General features: G+C 46.4%; 3 non-coding genes across 3 annotated transcripts; 2 read left to right on the forward strand and 1 right to left on the reverse strand.

Annotated features, from left to right (window-relative positions):
* Window positions 1-85: 85 nt before the first annotated feature.
* TRNAG-UCC (transfer RNA glycine (anticodon UCC)) lies at window positions 86-157 on the reverse strand. Its single transcript has one exon. It is a non-coding gene; the product is annotated as a tRNA-Gly (tRNA).
* A 615-nt stretch (window positions 158-772) lies between these two features.
* TRNAL-CAG (transfer RNA leucine (anticodon CAG)) lies at window positions 773-855 on the forward strand. The gene has a single exon. It is a non-coding gene; the product is annotated as a tRNA-Leu (tRNA).
* A 9,295-nt stretch (window positions 856-10,150) lies between these two features.
* Window positions 10,151-10,221, forward strand: TRNAG-GCC (transfer RNA glycine (anticodon GCC)). Its single transcript has one exon. It is a non-coding gene; the product is annotated as a tRNA-Gly (tRNA).
* Window positions 10,222-20,932: the final 10,711 nt, after the last annotated feature.

A 20,932-nucleotide genomic window follows, 5' to 3' on the forward strand; every position in this document is an offset into this window, starting at 1 on the left:
CCTAGTTTGGGTTTAGGCTTTTTAAAAAAAAAAAAAAAAAAAAAAAAGCATCCCGTGTGGCTTTCCTCTGGAAGAGGAAAAGAGTTGCGTTGGCCGGGAATCGAACCCGGGTCAACTGCTTGGAAGGCAGCTATGCTCACCACTATACCACCAACGCTGACGTTCCCGAATTCTGGGAATTTTCTATATAAGGCAAATGGAGGCCGTGGCTTCTTGGACCACGGTGTTCCACGATTCTGAAGTGCGTGGAGTTTTCCCTTAACGAGAATGGACCTCGGCCTTACTCCTAGTCGATCCTCCGGCTACGGACAGGGACTGGAGGCCGGGGCAGCGCGGAGCCCAGCAGGAAAGTAGACGCCTCGCTCGGCCCAGGGATTTTTCCCGCCCCCTGCTCTTGTCCGCGCTCCCAGCTCTGCCACTGGGCTCGTCCCAGCGCTGGATCCGCGGGGCGTGGGATTCGGTACCGACGATTTGGGACGGAGGGTCTGAAGGAGACCGGCCGGCAAGGGGCCCACCCTGGCGAGATTCCGCCGCGCTAGAGGAGTGATTGGAGGGCTCAGAAGGGCGAAAGTTAAAATGGATCCTTACCGTTTAGGATGGTGAAGTAGGAAAGAGGAGTCGGAGACAGTTTTATTTTCCATGCTTTGACAAGGACCCCATGGAGAGTTCTAATTTTATATAAAACAATAAATACAGCTTTGATGTATGTTAACGTCATGATACAGTACTGTAGAATAATACTAAAGGAAAATAAGACAACGTGGGGCACGAAGTCAGGATGGCCGAGCGGTCTAAGGCGCTGCGTTCAGGTCGCAGTCTCCCCTGGAGGCGTGGGTTCGAATCCCACTTCTGACAAAGTGTTGCTTTTCACTTTTTTTCCCCACCAACAAATAGAATTGAATTCACGGAGAAGGGAGTATTGATTAATCGACACCTCTTTGTCCTGAGTGCCTACATATGAATATTATGCTTCATTGTAAATATGAAACAATCTATTTTTTTCTGTTACAGGCAGGAGACTGGTCTAGGAAATCAGGAAACAATTGACACTAAGATCTATCCCTAACTGAAAAAAAAAGTGTTTCTGCCTTAGACTCCGTCCTCTTGGTACCTATTTATCCACTCCTTTATCTAACAACAATATATTGAGCCCTTCCTATGTGCCAAGCATATTAGGGCAGGCCGTTCATCTGTCGCGGGGTGGACTGGGGAGACCCCTTGGCCCTGAGGCCTCCGCGCAGCCCCTCTCTGGGATGTCACCACAGGCTCTTAGGCTCCTCCCAAGAGAAAAATTCAAGAACAGACCAGACACTAGTTGAGTAGTGCTGGAAAAGAGATCATTAAAGGGAGAGAGAGTGCACTCTCCAGATGTGAGAGCAGCCCGCTCAAGGGAGAGCAGGGCCCAGGGTTTGGGTCTCTATCTTTCATCGACAGTTGTTTACCATGCGGTGGAATATTATTTGGGGAGGGGGTTTCTTTGGGAGCAGGGTTGCAGGCCTTCTTTGCCTTGGGCCTGTCTGATTTGATCCGGCTTTCTTCTGGCTTTAGTTTTGGAATGTTGCCAGGACAGGTATCTGACTTTCCCCATAGCTGACCCTGACTCCTCCCTTGCTGGCGTCCAGACATGGGGTTGAAACCCGACTACCTGCTTGCGCTAAAACCACCACCAATTCTAATTCAGTAGGTTTGCTGTGTCACCAAAACTCAGGAAAATAAATCAACAGAAAAAATCTGGGAAAGTAATACAGAGGAAAGGTAAACTCGTGGAGTTGGGTGTTTCGAGAGCTCCTTTTTCCTGAAGGTCACAGATAAGATGCTTTCTGATGGAGGAGGAAGTGGCTATGAAAAAAAACCTTGTTGCCCTTTTGGGAAGAGGGACGAGCTGTCAAGCTGAATGTGTGAGGTTCACAGGTGTGAGATTGGAAGGATCTCTAGGTCAATTGGTGAAATTGGTGAAACTTTGCCAAACTGCATTTTTTGTTATTTACTAGACCAGACGGTGACCTCAGGAAGCTCCCAGCAGTATAGTAAGTACACTGAGCTGGTGGGAGGCTTAGGTGAATACCTAGGGGCTTATTAGAAATGCAGGTCGCAGGCCACAACCTCAGACCCACCAAATCCAAAGTTCGTAAGGTCTCCAGGTGATGCACACGCATCCAAAAGCTTGAGCAGCACCGATCCAATTTAGGTGCCTTTGCACAGGCTGATCTTGAACTTGGACTACCCTTTCCCTTGCTTCTCACCAAGGCAGTTTCAGATGAGCACTCACACTATGTCAGACACCGCGCTTAGAACAGAAGGTGTCTACGCTAAAGCCGATGGCAATGCATTCACAAGAGAGACATGTAAAAAAACAAAGTATAACCTTAACCATGTGATCAAGGTCACAGTCCCACAGATCGAATTCATGGAGATGGGCATTTCTTAAAAACCTCAGTCTAATCATGAAAGAATATCACATAAACCCAAATCGAGGGACAATCTGCCGAATACTGACCAGTGCTCTTGGAAATGTCAAGGTCATGAAACACAAGGTTGGGAAACTGTCACAGATTGTCGGGAATGATGTACAAAACAAAGGCAAAAGAAAAAAATTAAATGTCCTTACTACCTACATCCCATTGATAAGGCCTTGAGACCGGCAGAGTGACCTTCCTCTGGGAGTTCAGCTGCCTTGAAGTTGACACTTTGCTAGGGGCAAAAGGTGACCTTAGCCCAACCCCACAGGATCCTGTCTAACATACAAAAATTCTTTTGGAAACTTCATTTTCGCTGCCCCCCAAGATACATGTTGGCAATCATCCTCCAGGCATATGGCCCCCAGATATGCATCCGAAGGGTCTCACGACTGAGAGAGGCAATAAATGGTAATAAATGACCTTTTCCTAAAAAAGGTAATAAATGACCTTTTCCTAAAAATAGCTAGCCCCCTCAAGGTCCTAGAAACCTTGTTTCCAACATTCCTTAGAGACTTCTGCTATCCCTAATCCCCTCCCAACTTGAACTTACATAATCGGTCACCTGTCACTACCCCCGGACAGCTTTCTGCCCACAGGTCCTGTCCCCATACTGTAATAAAACCACCTTTTTGCGCCAAAGATGGTTCAAGGATTTTTTTCTTGACCATTGGCTCTGAACCCCGACATTTTCCACATCAGGGAAGATATGATAACCAAATGCAACATGGTATCCTGGATTGGCTTCTGGAAAAAAAAAATTAGTGGAAAAACATGAAATCTGAATAAAGTCTATAGTTCACTTAACTGTATTGTACCAATGTCAGCTTCTTGGGTTTGATAAGTGCACCATGGTTATGTAAAAATCTTAACATTAGGGGAAGCTGGGTGAAGGATATATAGTAACTTTCTTAACGGGCTGAGCCACCCAGGCACCCCTGGATATATAGTAACTTTCTGTAGTATCTTCCCAACTCTCTGTCAATCAAAAGTTATTGCACAATAAAAAGGCCCTAAAAAACAAACAACAACAACAACAACAAAAAACCCGAAACAAAAGACACTTGAAAGTGGCTGCCTGTGAGGAATTGAGAGTAGGGCAAGAAAACGCTGTTTTTACATTAGAGGGATTGTAGCAAGATTTCATTTCTAAGTAATGGGCACGTATTTTGATTTAATTTGTTGTAATACTTTTGGGGAGGAACTGGGTGACATGGTTGTTATTACACTAATCAAACTATGTTAAAAAGAAAACGACAGACCCAAAAACAAATAATCCAGTGAAGAAATGGGCAAAAGACATGAATAGACACTTTTCTAAAGAAGACATCCAGATGGCTAACAGACGCATGAAAAGATGCTCAACATCACTCATCACCAGGGAAATACAAATCAAAACCACAATGAGCTATCACATCATGCCTTTCAGAATGGCTAAAATTAACAACTCGGGCAAGGACAGATGCTGGGGAGGATGAGGAGAAAGAGGAACGTTTTTGCACTGCTGGTGGGAATGCAAACCAGTGCAGCCACTCTGGAAAACAGTATGGAGGTTCCTCAAAAAATTAAAAATAGAACTACCCTAAGACCCAGCAATTACACTACTAGGTATTTATCCAAGGGATACAGGTTTGCTATTTTGAAGGGGCACATGCACTCCAATGTTTATAGCAGCACTATCAACAATAGCCAAAGTATGGAAAGAGCCCAAATGCATCCACGGATGAATGAATAAAGATGTGGCACGTATATACCATGCAGTCAAAGTCTTGCCATTTGCAACTACGTGGATGGAACTGGAGGGTATTATACTAAGCGAAATTGGTCAGTCAGAGAAAGACAAATATCATGTGACCTCACTCATATGAGGACTTTAAGATACAAAACAGATGAACAGTAGGGAAGGTAAGCAAAAATAATATAAAAACAGGGAGGGGGACAAAACATAAGAGACTCTTAAATATAGAGAACAAACTGAGGATTGCTAGAGGGGTTGTGGGTGGGGGATGGGCTATATGGGCAAGGGACATTAAGGAGGACACTTGTTATATGTGGGGGATGAATCACTGAATTCTACTCCTGAAATCATTACTGCACTATATGCTAACTAATTTGGATGTAAAATTTCAAAAAAAAAAAAAAAAAAAGAAAAAAAAAAAGAAAAAATCAACATACATCAAAAGAAGAAAGAAAGAAAGAAAGAAAGGAAGGAAGGACAGGTCCAAGGTGGAGTCACTTATGCTGGGCCAAGTCACCAAACTGGGGCTTAAATTCTAACCTAATTGCAGTTTAAACCTCTCCCTGAAATTTAGTCTTAACCAGTCAGGAATTTTCCAGTCTGCACCAATTAGGGTAGGAAACCCCGCCCTTGCCCCTAAGGGAGGGTGACCTTATCTGGAGCAATCCTTTCTTTTCTTTTGCTAGTAACTTGTCACCCACCCTCCTGCCTATAAAAACCTTCGATTTTTTTTTTTTTTTTTTTTGTAAAAGGCCTCAGAGTTCTCCTTGACTTGCTAGAGTGGACATTGCCCAATTCTTGAATCATTTACAAAAGCCAATTAGATCTTCAGATTTACTCAGTTAAAATTCTGTCCTTTGACAACTATATACAATATAAAGATGTCTTATCAAGGACACCTGAGCGGCTCAGTCGTTTGGGCGCCCGACTTTGGCTCACATCATGATCTCACGGCTTGTGAGTTCGAGCCCCTCGTCGGGATCCGGTGACAGCTGAGATCCTGGAGCCTGCTTCGGATTCTGTGTCCCTCTCTTGCTCTGCCCCTGCCCCGCTCATGCTCTGTCCCTCTCTCTCTCTCTCTCAAGAATAAATTTTTTAAAAATAAAAAAAAAAAAAAAAAGATGCCTTATCAGGCTTACAAGAAATAGTCCCCAAAGAAACTAAACCATTAACAACAGACTCATTCAAAAGTAGATGAAGTAGTGTGTTTAAATCCCTCCATGGAAAAATAGATCCCATACAAATGAGAGGATCTGAAATGTTTTCACAACACAAGACGATTTTCCTTCTTACACCCTGTATATGTTTTTAAGGAGAGAGAGAGAATATGTTGTTGGAATGCTAACAAACTATCTTAACCCTGTGAGTGTTAGAATACGAAGTTACTTAAGCTCTGACAGGATACCTGGAGGCCAGCAACCAAGAAGCTGTGGCAGGCTGTGTGAAGGTCAGAGGCCTGTCCAGGGAGCACTCCACAGGAAGCCCCATCAAAGCAACAGGCCCAAGAGGGCAGATACCATAACAGGAAATCCCTGACCAAATTAGGAAGAAAAAGCAGGAACCCCTGCTTCCTGCCCCAAGTGATAAATATTCTGCCCCCTAGTTCACAACTGTCAATAAAAGATAGAAACCCAAACCCCACCTCTAGAAGGCACTCTCTCCCTCTCTCTGTCTCTCTCTCCACCCCCCCTTGCTAGCCTGCTCTCAAATCTCAAGAGTGTACTTTTCGCTTTAATAAACTTTCCCACTTGTGTCACTCGACCTCTGTGTTGCATGTCTGTCCTTGGATTCATTCTTGTGACAAGACCAAGAACTTTTGGTGACTCCTTCAGGTCTGACTGGGTCAAGGCCCCAGGGCCCAGGGTCTTCCCGATTCACCCAGCAACATGAGTATCATTCCTCTTGGGAAGTCCAAGTTGGAAGTTGGGAGGAAATTCTGGGAAGGGAAAGTGTAATATAGAATGTGTATGTGATGTCATCTTTTCTGGGCAAGTTCTCTTAGTGTGAAACCAGCATGGCCAGCACTAAGCCCAGGTGCAGGAAAAGAGAGCAGTTAAAAATGGGAAGTGACAAGTATGGCGCCAAGTGGGTTGTTCTTCAATCTCCTCGTCACCCGCAAGAGGCGCCCCTGAACCAACTGTAATGCAGCCTTGCTCTGGCCAAACCTTCCTGCAGTTCTGAGATAAAAGTCTATCTTCCCGTTGCTCACAGGAGAGACCCAGTGTGGACTGGGTTAATTGGGAACTAGCTGATGCAAGTTTATCCTTGCTCTTCTATCGGCATTTGCTCAACTGGCACTAAAATTGAGCCCGAAGATATTTCCCAGCTTCAGCCACGTGCTATAAAAAACATGTATCAGTGAAAAATATAACTAATAAACAAAATATATACCTTTTCTCTCCAACTGTGTTCTAAAGGAATAACATAGCCAATTTCACGACAGACTGGGAAGTTTTGATAACAAGTAGAGTCATGGCCTGTTTGTGAGGTGACAAGGCACAGGCTCTAGAATCAGGCAGGACGGGATTCTCAATTCCAACCTGCCCCTCCCCCACAGTTAACAGCTATGCGACCTTGAGTAAATTGCTTAACCTCTGTGAACCTCAGAATCCTCATCTCCCCAAAGAAATAAAACCCTGTGATGTTGCCGTGAGGATTAAATTAGATTGTGTATGTCAAGTACCTGCTACATAGTTGACGCTCAACTAAAATAATTAGTAATAGCTAATATGTGTTGCTCATATGCTGTATGCATAACTTTATCATTTCTTGCATGTACTAATTAACTGAACCCTCTTACCAATCCTGAAATAGGTCCTATTTCATCATCATCCCCTCTATATAGAAGGAGAGACTGAACCTCGGAGAAGTGTTTGGGTTTTTTTTTTTATCTTTTTTTATTTGGGGGTGGGGGGGAGGAGAAGAGAGGGAGACACAGAATCTGAAGCAGGCTCCAGGCTCTGAGCTGTCAGCACAGAGCCTAATGCAGAACTCGAGCCTATGAACCATGAGGTCATGACCTGAGCCGAAGTCAGACACTTAACTGACTGAGCCACCCAGGTGCCCCCAAACCTTGGGAAGTTTAACTTCCACCAGATATAAAGGAACAGAGCTGAAAACCTAAGCAATCTGGTTTCAGTATTGCTATTATGATACAGGGCTGGCATCATTATTATGATTAATCATCACCCTTAGGGCCCATCAGCAGAAACCAGAAACCTCTCACACACAAGTTCAATAGTAACTTTAATTACACCCCTAGATGTACTCTCCAGAGACAGGATACTCTACATTCCAGAGTCCAGGACGTGGGGTTTATTCTCTAACACGACATGGATAGGGGCGCATAAGGGTCTCAGTCAGTTAAGCCTCAGACTCTTGATTTCAGCTGGGGTCATGATCTCACAGTTCTCATGGTTCTCATGGATCGTGCGTTCAAGCCCCAGCATCAGGCTCAGCAATGGCAGTGTGGAGCCTACTTGGGATTCTCTCTCCCTCGCTCTCTATCCCTCCCCCACATGCGCACGCTCTCTCTCTCTCTCAAAATAAATGAACAAGCTTAAAAAAGGAACAATGGATAAAGTAACTCGATTAGAGCCAGCTAATTATCATATAAACTATCTTGTCAGTGTATTAGGACATATAGACAGACAAACTAAACTAGAATCCCAATACAGGATTTTTTTTTAATCTTAGGGTCACACATGGGAACCTTGCTGGGACTTAAAGGTTCTCTCCATTCTCTACTTTTCCAACTCTCATCTCCTTTCCTCTTGCAGCAGGTAACTCACAGCTCGCTCCTATCAACCCTCAGACTTCAGTACCCACTGGACATGTCTGCCTCAAACTCTCCCTTAGCCTGTTTTCCCCTGTGGAAATCACACGCACAGGCTTGTGAGTTTTCTTCACTTCCTTCCTTCAGCACCCACCCTGACAGTTTCTGCTTCCATCTGAAAGCCTTGCCTCTTTATGTATTTAACTGGACTGAAAACTAAGGAGGAGTTTTATTTATTTTTTTATTTTTTTTTTTAAATTTTTTTTTTTTCAACGTTTATTTATTTTTGGGACAGAGACAGAGCATGAACGGGGGAGGGGCAGAGAGAGAGGGAGACACAGAATCGGAAACAGGCTCCAGGCTCTGAGCCATCAGCCCAGAGCCCGACGCGGGGCTCGAACTCACATACCGCGAGATCGTGACCTGGCTGAAGTCGGACGCTTAACCGACTGCACCACCCAGGCGCCCCTAAGGAGGAGTTTTAAATGTTTATTTCCATGTATGTTTCACAAAACCCATATATTAACAAAATCCATACATGCAGGTACAACAGCACCAAAGTAGGCAAAAGCGATGTTGAAGTGCCACACAAATGTTAATAATGATGACTTCTGCCCGTCTGAAATGGGAGAGAAAAGGATTTTAACAAGCGACACGGGCACAGACCTCAGTGGTACACCACGGCGAGAAGAAAGCTCCCTGATTGGAAGATTCCTCTGCACTCCCATTCTTCAAGTTCAGGGCAGGATCACAGAAGACAGAGGGCCCACAAGCCCAGGCCTTACCATCACAGATGACCTGCCAGGAGGGACCATTCAATCAACCTGCTCGGTGAGGAGGCCGCCACCGGGGAGGGGTGGGGGGCTCCCTGGCCAGTGTCAGTTCCACAGCGGCTACCCCCAGGGACACGTAGGGCCTGGGGAAGGTGGGGTGACAGACTTTGCTCCAGCTCCCTCTTCTGATTCTCATAGTCCTCCTTCTCTGCCAGCTGGCTGTGCTCCGGCCAGGCAAGGACTTCCCGACACTTGTACTCTGTGCCTGTCCTCTTGGGAAATCTTCCCGTGCTTCCGTTGGAACTCCTTCCCGAGGCGGCTCACCAACCTGTCGTCGAGCCCTCCCCACCCAGCCTCAGGAGCCTCGAAGACACCCGCGTCGGCAGCGAGAATGCATACGGTCGAAGGTGCTCCCACCCAGGTCGAAAATGAGCGCATTTTGCTCCCCCGCGCCGCACTGATCAGCCCGTCTGAAATGGTGGCCGCCGTGGCGCCCCACGATGGCACCGGTGTCCGTGGTGGCCTGGCGCTGCGGGTCGTTGAGGTAGGCGGGCACCGTGACCAGTCTCCTGCACCTGGCTCAGCACCATGGAAGAGACCTCCTGGGGGTAGGAAGACGTCTCCTGCCCCCGGGGGGGGGGGGGGGGGGGACACGCGCACCCAGGCCTTGCCGCCCTCCCTCTGCCCCCTGCAAGGGTCCGTGCTTCAGGTCCGCCAGCACCGCCGGGACCACGAACCTGCGCGCGTGGCGTCCAAGCAGGTGGTGCGCCGGCCTCTTAGCTACGCGCGCACCAGCCGCGCGCGGTCCTGAAGGCCACCTAGCCGGGCACTGGGCGCGTGCCCTGGTCGTGGGTGACTGGCAGCCGCCACCCCGCCTCCCTGCAGCACGCCGACCCACGAGCACGTGGGGCTAGGGTCGGTGCCCACGGCCACTTCGCTGGTGGTTTCTCGCGGGCCGCGTCGGACGCCTGAGCCCTTGGGACTCCGGGCTGCTTGGCTCGGCCTCCAGGAGCCCTTCATCCCGCGCCGTCGCGCCGCCTGCCGGTTACCCGCTCCTGGCTCGGCGTGGAGGGGAAAGTTCCAGCTCCTCCCCGCCGGCCCGAAGCGAGATCCGAAACCACTTCAGGTCGCAACTCCCCACGAGGACAAATGCGCCCCCTGGGTGGTTGATGAGCCGGGAGAGCCGAAAGCGTGTCATCGTCATGCCAATAGAGCCTCAGAGTCAGGACTTTAAATAGCTTATGTTGTTCTTTTTTGAGTCCTAACGTTCTCTGTCTTGGAACATAAAGACAATATTTTCAAACTGGTGACTCAGCGGTGACTCAAGCGGGAGCCTGATTCACATCGTGGAACGGAGCTCGGGACAGAGATGAAGCTAAGGGATGCCACCACCGGGCATTAGCCAACAGCATTGGTGGTTCAGTGGTAGAATTCTCGCCTGCCACGCGGGAGGCCCGGGTTCGATTCCCGGCCAATGCAACGCAGCTTTTTGTTTTCTGATCCAGTCGTTTTAATTCAGTCTTTTTCTATCCTAGGATTTGCAACACTGAAATAACCGAAACCAGCTAGCTGAAGCCTGCATTGATTGGATTTGATTTCCCTCCTTAATCAAGTCCCTTTCCTCTGACGGGCGAGGGCGGGGGCGGGGGCAGGGGCGGGGCCGGGGAGGGGGAGGGGCGCGCCGGAAGGAGGATGTTCCTGAACTGTGGGAACGCCCTCCTCTTGAGCCACGTCCTTGTCGCTGGCGTCCGGAGGGGCATCGTCCCAGAGGCCTGCTGGAAAGGCTCTGCATGACAAAAGGAGGAAACTTTTCGAGACATGAGGGTAGAAATGGAGGAAAGAAAACAAAATGTCCTTGTCATTTGCCCGACGGCCAATGGAACCTGACTGTCCCAGGTGGCAGGCAGAGACACTAACGGCTACACTAAACAGGCGCAGCGTCTCAGGGCTTGAAGCTTCAGTAAAGTTGGCTGTTTGGTAATATATTGTTATTTGCCTAACTCAAAGGAAACCAGTTTTTTAAAAAAGAGAAACTGAAAACCTGTGTCCCATAAGTGGCTATTTTCTCCTCAGGCCCGAGAACCCTGTGGAAAGCTCAGGGGGCCCTTGGAAGGAGGTGGGAGTCAGGATGCAGAGGTCAGTCCAGCTTCTGGACGGGGTTTCTTAGTCAACCTTCTCCCGGTGCAGTGGTGCGAAGGAGCAAGGTTTGCTGCTGGAGAGATCAGCTATACTGGGATCAGTCCAGGTGATCGGTCCAGGAAAAAAAGGGAATGTGAGAAGAAGTGTGCAGTGAATGCCTCCCATAGTGGAAAAACCAAACCATCCTCAAAAAGGAGAAAGCTAGTCTATAGCCCCGGAAGAAAGAAGGCGTCAGCTTTAAGTTCATTCCCTCTTAGAGTCTAGGCAGGTCCGGCCTGGCTGTCACACTCTGGACACTTGTAGCCAAGGGTCTGCAAGAAAAGGGTCCTCACCTCAGAAGGGAAGGTGGCCTGGCTTGGGATCTGTGTCCTGGCCTGTTCAGGGACTGTCTTGTCCAAGTTCCTCCAGCACTCTCTCCCAGCCCTCAGCAACTCAAAACCCCACCCACCCACCCCCCAGAGTTCCAGGTGTAGGCCTAAAGTAAGCACCTCTGTACCTGGACATGACCCACACAGTACATCACAGGTACTCTTCCAAAGTCATTTCACGTCTTTACTTTTTAATTCAGAAAGTTTCCAATATAGAGGAGCGTATGTTGCAGGGCCATCTTCTCCCATGCACTGAAATATATCCACTTACGTTTCGTAACTTAGCCTGAGTGTCTTTAGACGTAGAACAGATTTTTTAAGCGATAACTTACCTGGACAGCATGAAGTGGAGGGATGCTTGTGATACTGAGCGCACTATCAATACCTAGGTGGCTCGGCCTGTTGAGCGTCCGACTTCAGCTCAGGTCAGGATCTCATGGTTTGAGCCTCGAGTCGGCGAGGAGTGTGGACTGTATCGTTTATACAGGACTTTCTAGGTTTACATTTCTGATGTCAAACGCTGAAGAATTTTTATTGAGTGCTTTATCATGTGCCAGACACTCTAAGGCAGTGAGCAAATTCAAAGGCCCTGCTCTCCTGGAGCTGTCATTCCGATGGGAGGCAGGGTAGTCAGGCAACACATAGTTAAGGGAACATAGGGTACGTCGATTGGCAGGAAGTACAATGAGGGAAAATAAAGCAGGAGACAGGGATTAGGAGATGGTGAAGGGGTGGGTTGGAGTTCTAGTGAATGATCAGGGAGGCCTCCCTGATAAGGTGACATTTGAATCAAGGCCATGACGAAGCATGATGTGGATATCTGTAAGGAAGAACATTCCAGAAACAGAAGTTAACATAAGCCCTGAGCAGAGGTCTAATTGGTGTGTTCAAGGGAGAGCAGTAGATGAGGTCAGACAGTGAGGTCAAGATCATGGATCACGTCGTGGAGCCCTGCAAAGCTTTAGCATTTGTTCTCAAGTGCAGGGACAAGCTCTTGCTTAGTTTAAGCAAGGAAGCGGCAAATACAACACACATCTTAGAAGGACCGCTTTGGCTGTCGTGGTGAGAGCAGACTGTAGGGTGTCAAGGGCGAGTGTAGGGAGACCGGTCGGAAGCCTGTGCAGTAATCCGAGCGAGGGACGACAGTGGCTTGGACCCACTTGCTGGTGGTAAGTTTGCTGGACTTATTTTGAAAGTAGAAGCAGAATGTACTGAATTTTCATCTATTTGAGGAGCCTCTGTCTAAAATCTGTGAAAAATACATTTGCCGTGAGTCCTTACAGAACTGGGTGGGCTGAGACCATGCCTTGATCTTCAGAAACCCAGTGAAGGTGAGGCCTGTTACCGGTTAGGTCTGGAGATCACAGGCTCTTTTTTTTTCCTCCGGAGGCTAATGGGTGGTGGAAGGCTCCTTAGCCAGGTTGCTGTCAGAAGAGGGGCTAGAGGAGGAGGAAATCTATGTCCTGAACAGATGCTTCTACTGATGAGGGACGATGGGGCAGGCTGGGGGCAAAGTACAGGCTGGCACGCACCCCCCTCCAGGTGGGATGTTTGTGACGTTCTGCGGGCACTCCTGGCTGCCCCAGGACAGGGGAGGGGATGGAGAACAGATGGTTGGATGATAGAGTCTCCATCAGTTTACGGGGATCTTGGTGGATTGCGAGAGAGGGGCAATCTTATCAATGACCTAATCTCCAGAAACCTATAGACTCAGTTTCCTGGAGCCCTAACATCACCCTCCCCTCCACGGTGGTGTGGGAAACCAAAGCAGAAGGAAATGGCAGGTAAAATTAAATTTCCTTATAACTTGCAGTTCATTGACAAATACTTGAGGCTGGCAGAGTAGAACATTTCTCCAGGAACCCCTACTGTCTTGATGTTGATGCTTTGCGGGAGGGAAGGGCAGCCATGACTTGGCAGTGGCTGGGCCTCCAGTGATCTGTGGGTCTTTGACGTGTGGCGACCCCTTTGGAAACTTACGTTCTGGCTTTGCCTCCCCCAAGTCCAGAGTGTAGGGCCAGTCACTCCTCGTAACTCCAGAGCAGCTCTTTCTGCCTATGGGTCCTGCCCCCGTGCTTTAATAAAATCACCTTTTTGCACCAAAGATGTCTTCAAGAAATCTTTCTTGGCCCTCAGCTCCAAATTCCACCCTCACCCTAAAACCCCATCACGACCAGTGCTGTTACACCTTGAGATGAGAGGCCGTTTGCCCTGAGGGCCCTGGCTCCATTTGACTTTATAATTTCTCCAGTTTCCCTTTGAGCTTTGAAAGTCTCTCTGCACAGAAAAAGATGGCTCCGCGTCCACTGCTGTGGCAGAAGTCCCATCAGCCAGCAGAAAGTGATTTGACACCAAGGTGGAAAAATGAATACAGTTGCTAGACCTCACAGGGGAGGGATGGGGAAAATGAGTTGTTACGTCAGAGATTTGGAATAAACAGGTCCCCTGTGGGGGAACCTTTGTGAAGTCACTCGAGCCAGGGGCTAAGGCCAAGGCCGATGGCAGTCAGGGAGCCCAGGATGTCTTCAGAGGTTCTCTTCTTCTCTCTGACTTCCCAAATAAAGCACTGGGTCAGCATTTCCCAAAGGGTGACAGTTGGCCACATCTGGTCTGAACGACACTGATAAAAGTTACAGAGGAAAAAAGATTTTGTGGTTATCGAGGTTTGGCAAATGCCTTATAAAATTTAGTTTGAAAGTTCTCTTTGCAATAAGGCTTCTTGGAGCGTTTAATGGGCATTATGAACATACAAGGAGAGGAACAGTGTATGCAGAATGTCTGTATTATTTTGACCACAGAGCCCTTCATTCTGAAAAACCTCTCTCAAGGAGTTATGTGGCTGGGGAACAGCTTTTGGAAAACACTGAACTAGGGAATCCAGGCCAAATCTACAGATATTCACTCGCCAGGTCCTCTGAGCTCAGGACTGGGTGGTACTCACTGGCTAACACTAGTGAGAAAAAAAGACCCCAATGATTAGACAGCAACAGCTAACAAACAAGATGGACTCCCTCCTGTCAAGGGAAAGCACCTAAAATTTTAATCAGGCCAAGCGACTGTGGGAAACAAAGCCAGTCACCGTGTTAGAGTAGGCAGTTAGGTTCTAACAGGATGCCTGGATGTCTGCAACAAGGAAGTCATGGCCAGCTAGGGGGAAAGTCAGAGGCCTGTCCTGGCAGCACTCCACATGAAGCGGGATGAAAACAGACAGGGCCAAGATGGCGGATACCACGGTAGGCAACACCTGACCAAATAAGGAAAGAGAGGCAGAAACCCTGCATCCAAGAAATTCCTGCCCCAAGTAATGAATATTCCACTCTCTAGTTAACAAGTGTCAATAAAAGAACGCCCATCCCCACCCCACCAATGACTCCTCCCATATATTAAGAGAGCCCAGGGTTTTTTGTTGGTTGGTTGGTCTTTTTTGGGTTTTTTGAGGGGGGGGGTTGTTTTGGGGGGTTTTGGGTTTTGTTTTGCTATTAGGAAATGAAGTCAATGGAATTGATAAAGAACCTATGAAGATTGGTTGTTTTTGCAGCCTTCTGGGACAGACTTTGCAGAAGCAGAGCTCTTGACATGACAGTGTAGAAAGTAAAGGAACTTGCTCTTTGGCCTCAGGTAGAACTTTAAAGGTATATGTGCTAAATTCAATGTGTAAGTGTGTGATGAGCAGAGGAAGAGAGATCTATCCCTTCCAGAAGGTCCAGAGCCTTTATGTGCACATATCTCCTAGAGCCTTGCTCTGTTGCCTCAGATTAGACAGAACTGTGTGTATCCTGGGCTTGAATTTTTAATAATGCCTCCTATAAGATTTCCTGGCCACCTACCCCAACACATTTATCAGAACTTATAGAAAATTCTATTCAGCATTCCAAGGTCGGGAGTGGCATTTCTGAGGCATCAGAGAGCACTCTGTCTATGCAAGATCTACAGTGGTTTGAGGATTAAGACAACCTGTGAACAAGGGCAGGAATACAGGTGGTGTGGTTCATGCTCATAATAAGAGATACAATATCTTCCCCCATTTCAGAAAGTTGTTCACGAATATTCGGAATTCTCTCTGAGGTAGGAAAGTTGAAATGTCTGAGCATGATTGTTTGTCCATGGAAAGGAGTATCTTTTTTTCCTACTATATATGTAAAAAAAAAAAAAAAAAAGGAATCATAAGACTAAAGAGTTAAAGTCCAACCCTTCATTTGTGTAAGCGAGGAAACCATAGTCCAGACAAGGGCTGTGAGTTGACCCAGGGCATCGCTCTCTCTTTTTTTTAATGTTTATTTATTTTTGAGAGAGACAGAGACAGAATGCAAGTGGGTTGGGGCAGAGAGAGAGGGAGACACAGAATCTGAATCAGCCTCCAGGCTCTGAGCCGTCAGCACAGAGCCCGACACAGAGCCCGACACAGATCCTGACACAGAGCCCAATGAGGGGCTTAAACTCACAGCTGCAAGGTCATGACCTGAGCCAAAGTTGGACGCTCAACTGACTGAGCCACCCAGGAGCCCCCAGGGCATCTCTCTCTTCAGTGCTAAAACCTAGGTCCCCTTATACCTCCCTGTCTCATTCTCTCATCTGCACTTACCACTTATAGGTTATCCTGTCCATTTCTCTAATTGTCTCTTTCCACAACTCAAGAGTAACATCAACAGACTGAATTCTCCAAGGCAGAGATCCTAATGTAACACTTATTTTTGCTGAACTACATAATGGTAGTAAGATGCTCTCTATAATTCCTAGAACAATGTCATTGTTCATGATTGAATAATATGGCATTGTTTAGTTCTCCTAAAGCAAAATCAAGCACACCTGCCCAATAGGATAGCTCCCATGGGATCAGGATGGGCGCATAACCATCCATGTTGCCAGCAAAAATGTCTATGGCTAGAAGTTTGTGGATTTGAAGGGCAGATTAAAAAACGTGCTCAGAAGAGAGTATTGAGTGTCAAAGTCAGAGAGTTCTTCCAAATAGATCATCAAGAGGACCTGAGATTTTGAGAGCTAGATTACATATAAATGGGAGAGTGTTCTAGGTAAATATCAAAGGCAGGACCAGTTGCTGTTTGCCAAACAGAGATTGACTTTCCGTATTTACTAGGGATGTGGAGTAGATAGGCATCACCAGATAAAGGACTGGGAGCAGAAGAAACAGCTCTCCGGTAAACCTGATGGGATCCATTTGTTGCTAAGTATACCCCTAGAGCAGTGTTGTCCAGTAGAAATGTAATGTGAGCCGCATATTTAAATTCACATATATAATAGAGCATTTTGAAAAGTAAGAAGTGAAAAACGGGAAGGTAAAAAAAAATCATCTCTTCCCTAATGGGGATGATCTCTCTAGCATTTATGAAATTGTACGTATATACTTTTTACAGTATTTTTCACAATACATCCAGACCCACAGGGGACAATAGGTAATGCCAATATCTATTTTCAATAGGCAACGTCAGCAGAAACCTGACAGGCGTGCTCCACTCCCTGCGCCCCGCTCCTAGATAGAAGAGACAGCCCTCTGTCTTGCAGGTTGGAAAAGCCCTCTCCTAACTCCTTCACTCCCCTCCCACCTCAGGGCGGCCAGGGCCTATCATGACCCAGGAAGGAGGGAGCTCACGTGACGACCAACGACCAATCAGATGCTCTTTGAAATTGAACCGCGTTGCAAACGCTTTAGGTAGGTTACGGCAGGTCTTTAATTGAAAGAGCTTTTCAAATCATCCACGTTAGGTCATGTGAAAGTAAAACAAGCCATCTGAGATAAGGAGACGGGAAGGATTGGAGGACGGAAAGGGGAGAGAGTGAGAGAGCAAGAGAGAATGAGGGAGTTGGTCGAAACTGGAGAGAAGTAGAGAAAAAAGCAGACGCGAGTGGTCACGTCTTCGAATCGTGGCTTGCCAAACACACTTCCAGTCTCGCTTTCAGCCGGCTCACGTCATGCTTTTTCTCCCGTCTTTAAATAGCTTTGAGGTTTCCTCTCATTGGCTTACAGACACTAATCTAGTTCGAGTGGGTTTTGTTTTCTTATAACCAACCTTCATCCCTAGCTGAGGACAGTCATTTAACACCACAGGGAGAATCACCTTCTCAGGCTGGTGGTTTCATCAGAGGAGACAAAGATCCAGAATGCTGGGAATGCCAGCAATTAGGGAGAGGGCCAGTGAGAAGACAGGGCAGCTCAGGGAAGGGTTGGAAGGAGAGAAATAAAAAGCAACTGACAATTTTGCTGAGGGCTCACCTCGTACGTTTGATGATTGGATAGCTATTTCCTTCTTCGTATAAAAAAAAATCAGAGAAAAAGTCAAATACATGATTTATTCTTACAGACTTTTGTGCTACAGTTCACCTCCACCATAATTCTTTACTGTGATCTCATCACAACTCCTTATGTGGTCACAATACACACTCCAGAGGGGCAAGGGTAGGAATAGGCATCCGTTCCATCATAGGTGTGGGGAGCTTGATTCCATTCTTGTTGCCTTAACTGTGGAAAGTTTCCTCTGGGGGTCTATATCACCTTAGCCGCCATGCCACAAAATAAGGAATATGCTTGTTGTTTTGTTTAAAATGGGATTGCTTGATTTTTCAGAAATTCGTACATCTGTTCTGTAGGGTGTTTGAAGAGGGGAGATTCAGGGCCTTCTTCAAAAGGGAGTGTTTTTGGGGGCGCCTGGGTGGCGCAGTCGGTTAAGCATCCGACCTCAGCCAGGTCACGATCTCACGGTCCGGGAGTTCGAGCCCTGCGTCAGGCTCTGGGCTGATGGCTCAGAGCCTGGAGCCTGTTTCCGATTCTGTCTCCCTCTCTCTCTGCCCCTCCCCCGTTCATGCTCTGTCTCTGTCCCAAAAATAAACGTTGAAAAAAAAAAAAAAAACAAAAGGGAGTATTTTTAAAAAGGCACATATAAAATTAATTTGTAAAATTTTAATGTTTATTTTTATTTTTGAGAGAGAGACAGAGACAGAGAGCAAGCAGCAGAGGGGGCAGAGAGAGAGGGAGACACAGAATCCAAAGCAGGCTCCAGGCCTCTGAGATGTCAGCACAGAGCCTGACACAGGGCTCGAATTCACAAGCTGCGAGATCATGACCTGAGCCGAAGTTGGACACTTAACCGACTGAGCCATCCAGGTGCCCCTAAAATTAATTTAATAACATATTTTTTGAATCCAATGTATTAATTTTTTAAAAAGTTTTTAATTATTTTGAGAGACAGAAAACAAACTAGGGAGGGGCAGAGAGAGAAGGAGAGAGAATCCTAAGAAGGCTCCTCAAGGTCAGTGGAGAGCCCTACGTGGGCCTCAAACCCCCAAACCATGATATCATGACTTGAGCCCAAATCAAGAGTCGGACGTTTAACCCACTGAGCCACCCAGTCGACCCCAACATATTAATTTTAAATAGCTGCCATAATAAAGTACCATGAACTGACTGGCTTGACCAACATAAATTTATTGTTTCACAGTTTCAGAGGCTGGAAGCCAGATCAAAGTGTCATCAGGGTCATGCGCCTTCTGAAGATACTAGAGAAGGATATGTTCCAGGCCTCCTTCCTAGCTGCTGATATTTCCTTGCTTGCAGCAGAACTCCAGACTTTACCTGGTGTTCTTCCCCCGTGAGTATGTCTGTGTATTTGAATTTCCCCTTTTAATATGGGTGAGGAGCATCCACATTGTATTAGCAGCCCACTCTACTGCAATCTCACTTCATCCTCATTGCATAGGAGAGAGACATCCTATTTCCAAATAAGCTCCCATTCTGAGGTCCTGGGACTTAAGATTTCAATATACGGATTTTGAGGGGACACAACGTAATCCATAATATCCAATATACCCCATACAATTCTAATTCAATGTATAATTGGTATAAAAATATATGGATGTTTTACACTCTTGTCTTCATATTGAGTCTTTGAAACTGAGTGTGTATTTCATACTTACAGGATTTCTCAATTTGGACGAGCCTCTTTTCAAGTGCTCAATAGCTACATGTGACTAGTGGCTACCATCGTGGAAAACACAAATATAAAACATTTTTATAATCACAGAAATTCTAGCAGACAGCGTGCTCTAGAAAACAAAAGTACTCAGTGGTGGCAGAAAGCAAACCAGTTGTTGCCTGGAGGGGACAAGAAGGGGGAGATTACAGAGGGATGTGAGGAAACATCAAACCTTACCTAATAGTGCACTTTTAAAAAAAATTTTTTTTAACGTTTATTTATTTTTGAGACAGAGAGAGACAGAGCATGAATGGGGGAGGGTCAGAGAGAGGGCGACACAAAATCTGAAACAGGCTCCAGGCTCTGAGCGGTGAGCACAGAGCCCGACGCGGGGCTCGAACTCATGGACCGTGAGATCATGACCTGAGCTGAAGTCGAAAGCTTAACCGACTGAGCCACCCAGGCGCCGCCAAAATAGTGCACTTTAAATGTGTCCATTTTATTGCATGCCATTTATACATCAATTTAAAAAATTAATTGTAAAAACATTTAAAAACATTTTAAAAATAAATTTCATTTATTTTGAGAAAGAGAGAGAGCATGAGCTTGGTTGGGGCAGAGGGAGAATCCCAAGCAGGCTCTGTGCTGTCAGTGCACAGCCTGATGTGGGACTTGATCCCACAAACCACAAAACCATGACCCCGTTAAAATCAAGATGCGGACCCTTAACCGACTGAGCCATGTAGGCCCCCTAAGCACATTTAAATAAGACTGGGGGACAAATGATACGAGCCCCTACTTGCCATATTATTGTATTTTGAATTTCGAGAGTTTCTATGAAAATAATTATATGATTTATGATTTTTCATGATTTATCATTTTTCATATTATAAATTCACTATGGTACAATTTACTTTTTTAACATGTAATTTGTATTAGTTATCTGCAGACAACTGATATATCGTTAGCTTGTTCTCTACGGAGCACATGTTATATTACTCCAAACCTTAGCAGCTTCAAAGAAGAAACATGTATTATGTCACAGCTTCTGGAGTGAGGAATCCAGGAACAACTTAGCTTCACAGTTTCTGCTTCCGCGTCCTCGTGAAGTCGCTGTCAAGCCGTTGCCTGGGCCTGCAGTCACCTGAAGCTTTAACTACAACTGGGGGGGGGGACCCAACTCGTGTGGGTGGTGGTTCACTTAAACCCTGTTCCTCCCCCTTTGGGCCACTCCTAGGCTGCCTGTGAATCAGCACGAAATGTTCACTGGCTTTCCCCAAAGAAAGTTGTGAGAGAGAGCCCAGAGTGGAAACCATAGCGTTTTCTAAACAAATCTTAGAAGTGACATACTTACATTTTGGCTATGTTCTGTCATTCACAAAGACAAATCCCATTACAATCTAGGAAAGGACTGTGGCGGGTTTGGAAACCAGGAGGTGGTGATCATCAAAAACTATCTTACAAGCTGACTGCCACAAAAGTATAATTAATATATGTACTTACCTACTGACTCTTTTAAACAGTTATATTGTGTTATATATTTCATAAACAAGTTCTTAGCTATGAATATGGGGAATATTGCCTGGTTTTCTAGGACACCAATAATGAAGTAATGAACATACAACTTTGCCCACCGGTGCAAATATTAAGATAAATTCCCACAGTTGAACTGCTTGATAAATGATAACCACATTTAAAATTTACATACATCCAAATTATTCTCTAAAACCTTTGTACTATAATTTGACGTCCAAAAGA

Source organism: Prionailurus viverrinus, chromosome F1, assembly GCF_022837055.1.
Source record: "Prionailurus viverrinus isolate Anna chromosome F1, UM_Priviv_1.0, whole genome shotgun sequence".
In the NCBI taxonomy this organism is placed as follows: Eukaryota; Metazoa; Chordata; class Mammalia; order Carnivora; family Felidae; genus Prionailurus; species Prionailurus viverrinus.